At 41.7% G+C, this 4050-nt stretch overlaps 1 pseudogene; it reads right to left on the bottom strand.

Annotated features, from left to right (window-relative positions):
• Positions 1-2052: 2052 nt before the first annotated feature.
• LOC102404581 lies at positions 2053-3836 on the bottom strand (annotated as a pseudogene).
• Between the last annotated feature and the right edge of the window lie 214 nt (positions 3837-4050).

Here is a 4050-nt window from a genome sequence, read left to right as displayed (position 1 = left end):
GTTTTTTCCTGGGCTCTCTATTATGTTCCATTAATCTTTATGGTTGATTTTGTGCCAATACCACACTGTTTTGATTATTGTAGCCTTGTGGTATTGTCTGAAATCTAGGTGAGTTATTCCTCCTGCCTCATTCTTTTTCCTGAGAATTGCTTTGGCAATTCTGTTTTTATTTATTTATTTATTTATTTTTATGATTCCATACACATTTTAGGATTATTTGTTCCAGTCTGTGAATTCAATGGCTGCTGCTGCTGCTAAGTCGCTTCAGTCGTGTCTGACTCTGTGAGACCCCAGGGACGGCAGCCCACCAGACTCCCCCGTCCCTGGGATTCTCCAGGCAAGAACACTGGAGTGGGTTGCCATTTCCTACTCCAATGCATGAAAGTGAAAAGTGAAAGTGAAGTCCCTCAGTCGTGTCTGACTCTTAGCGACCTCATGGACTGCAGCCTACCAGGCTCCTCCGTCCATGGGATTTTCCAGGCAAGAGTACTGGAGTGGATTGCCATTGCCTTCTCCGGAAAGAGATGCTGGCCCACGTTTCTTCTGCATATACCCTTGGTAGTAACCTCACCCCTCTCCTGTCCATTCAGGCTGTCTCTATGCAGTCAATACCAGTTGTCTCCCCATGTCTGACCTCCAAAGCCCCAGCTTTGGCACTCAGTCCCTGCCTGCCCTGGCAGACAAGTATCTCAGACTGGGGAGTGCATGGTGATGGTACTGAACATCTGGGCAAGTCTCTCTCTGTTTTGCCTTACACAAACCAGTTGTGCTCTCCTCCAAGTCTCTGAAGCTCCCCTTCCATCCTGGCTGGGGACTTCCCAGGGTGTGGCAACATTTTTCTTTCACAGCTCCCACCCAGGAGCACAGGTCCTATCCTGATTCCTTTCTCTCTATCTCTCCTTTTGTCATATCTAGTTCCATGGAGATTTTCTTGCTCTTTCTGAAGTCTGAGGTCATCTACCAGTGTTCAGTAGATGTTTTATGAGAATTGTTCCACACATAGATGTATTTTTGATGTATTTGTGGGAGGTAAGCTCCACGTCCTACACCTCTACCCATATTGATCCTCCTTCTGATTTATTTTCTAATATAGGCATTTAAGACTATAATTTTTCTTTAAAGTACCACTTTAATTGTATTTCACAAGTTTGACATGTAATGTTTTGTCTGTAACCCTTTCTAAATATTTTAAATTTCAATTAAAAATGTCTTTATTCCATGAGTTATTTAATGTTTTTATATCTGTCATTGATGTTATTTTCATACATATGATAATACAATGGAGAAGGCAATGGCACCCCACTCCAGTCCTCTTGCCTGGAAAATCCCATGGGCAGAGGAGCCTGGTAGGCTGCAGTCCATGGGGTCGCTAGGAGTCAGACACGACTGAACGACTTAACTTTCACTTTTCACTTTCATGCACTGGAGGAGGAAATGGCAAGCCACTCCAGTGTTCTTGCCTGGAGAATCCCAGGGACGGGGGAACCTGGTGGGCTGCCATCTCTGGGGTCACACAGAGTCGGACATGACTGAAGCGACTTAGCAGTAGCAGCATAATGATAACATAATAGATTTACAATAGATTTATTTTTCTTTATCACATTAAAGAATATTATTGTATTATCCTTTAACTTTCACTGTTGATGAAAAAAGGAGTTAGTCTAGGTATCATTTACTTAAAGGTTATATATTTTTTTCTTGCTGACTGCTTTTAATATATTTTCTCTTTAATTTTTAAAATAAAAATTTATTTTATCCATCTGTTTATGACATTATGACATAGTACACAAGAGGCAAAGTGTTTCACATCAGAGATTGCATTTCCAACTCCTTGGAATGTTCTTTTTTTTTTTTTTGGATAAAAGGGAAGACTAGACAGGAAAGGCAGGAAATGCTTGGGCAACTAAAATAAGGCTGGGGCCAAGGGGAGCAATACTAACATCATCCTCACAGGGAATGGGCATAGGGGGCTGTTTGTAGCAAGCTGATTTTCTAGAACTGTTAGCTAGAAGCATAGGAACACCACTTCTGGATGCTCATGCTATCTCACGCTTAAGTCATCCCCAACACACAGGCATAGAGCACTTTCTGGCAGTCACTCTTGGTGTCTTGCTGGATGTAGTAGTACAGCAGCTTGTAATTGTGGGAGACCATGATTCTAATCAAGCCCTTATAATGAGGGCTTGCCCTTCATGGAGTCATATACAGCAAAATACATGAATTTATTATGAATACTTGGGCCAGGTTTAGGAAAACATCTTCCCAGTCTCCTTTGACCTCTTTCTTTCTTTCTTTCTTTTCTTTTTTTTTTTTTTTTTTTTTTTGAGGTTTGCTAGTGTTATTTATTTTATTTATTTATTATTATTATTTTTTAACTTTACAATATTGTATTGGTTTTGCCATACATCAACATGCATCTGCCACGGGTGTACACGTATTCCCATCCTGAACCCCCCTCCCACCTCCCTCCCCATACCATCCCTCTGGGTCATCCCAGTGCAGCAGCCCCAAGCTTCCTGTATCCTGCATCTAACCTGGGCTGGCGATTCGTTTCTTATATGATATTATACATGTTTTAATGTCATTCTCCCAAATCACCCCCCCACACTTCCCACAGAGTCCAAAAGACTGTTCTATACATCTGTGTCTCTTTTTCTGTCTTGCATACAGGGTTGTCATTACCATCTTTCTAAATTCCATATATATGCGTTAGTATACTGTATTGGTGTTTTTCTTTCTGGCTTGCTTCACTCTGTATAATAGGCTCCAGTTTCATCCACCTCATTAGAACTGATTCAAATGTATTCTTTTTAATGGCTGAGTAATACTCCATTGTGTATATGTACCACAGCTTTCTTTATGCTCTCTACTGCTGCTGCTAAGTCGCTTCAGTCCTGTCCAACTCTGTGCGACCCCAGAGATGGCAGCCCACCAGGCTTCCCCATCCCTGGGATTCTCCAGGCAATAACACTGGAATGGGTTGCCATTTCCTTCTCCAATGCATCAAAGTGAAAAGTGAAAGTGAAGTCGCTCAGTCGTGTCCGACTCTTTGTGACCCCATGGACTGCAGCCTACCAGGCTCCTCTGCTCATGGGATTTTCCAGGCAAGAGGACTGGAGTGGGGTGCCATTATGTTTATAAATGTCTAAGGGACATAACTCTTGTACCTTTCAAGTACTTTCTGGAGGTGACACACACTCTGCTTGGTCACGATGTTTAAGAACATCAGTTCTCTCCTCTTCTCTTTAGTACAGTAGAGACTGCAGGTATCTTGGTCAGTTAGTACATAATGACAGAGCCATCCTCTCCTCTTCTACCCTTTACAGGGGCAACTGACTACTTGCAGAAGTCACCAGATGTTTCAGAAATAATGTCCTTCTCCAGATCAGTTTTGTACATTCCCTTGTAGACTCTGTTAATTTTCTGTAGCTCCTGGTTGGTCCTTGAGCAAATAATCTCAGGGAGTCCTCATTGCACCCCAGCCCCTTCACGGAGGCTTTCAAATCAGAAGCATAATACTGAGCAAGTGTTTTCAATAGTTCTCAAATCACCATCTTTAGGTGGCTGGACAAGGCTGACTTCAGTGCTGATGCAAGTTTCTTTTTGGTCCTTCTCTGGTAGGCAATATCCTGTCTCTTTTCATTGCTGTATTTGGTCAAAATGTGGATGATGGTAACCACATCCATACCTTTGGTCTTGATGGCTGTTTCAATGTTCAAAGCATTCTACTCAGCATCAGAGTTGTTCTATGCTTTGACTGACCTGTCTGTACTTAAAGGTGTAGTGTGATTACCCTTCATGCTGGGCTTGCACAGAAATTCAGAAACAGGAGACATTTTGACAGAAGTTGGGTCAAGTACCAAGAGCTACGTGGAGCCATTTTTAAAAATCTATACATTATGAAATTTTCAATATATGTTATAGGTATATATACTTTTTATTTAAACTGCTTGTGATTATCTGGGCTTCCCAATTTTGTCAGTTATTTGTTCTTTAGTTCTGAGAAATTTTCAGCTTTTAGCTCTTCAAATACTGCCCCTCTTTGTCTCA

The sequence above is a fragment of the Bubalus bubalis genome, chromosome 5 (assembly GCF_019923935.1).
Source record: "Bubalus bubalis isolate 160015118507 breed Murrah chromosome 5, NDDB_SH_1, whole genome shotgun sequence".
Lineage (NCBI taxonomy): Eukaryota > Metazoa > Chordata > Mammalia > Artiodactyla > Bovidae > Bubalus > Bubalus bubalis.
This window is presented reverse-complemented; position numbering and strand designations above follow the sequence as displayed.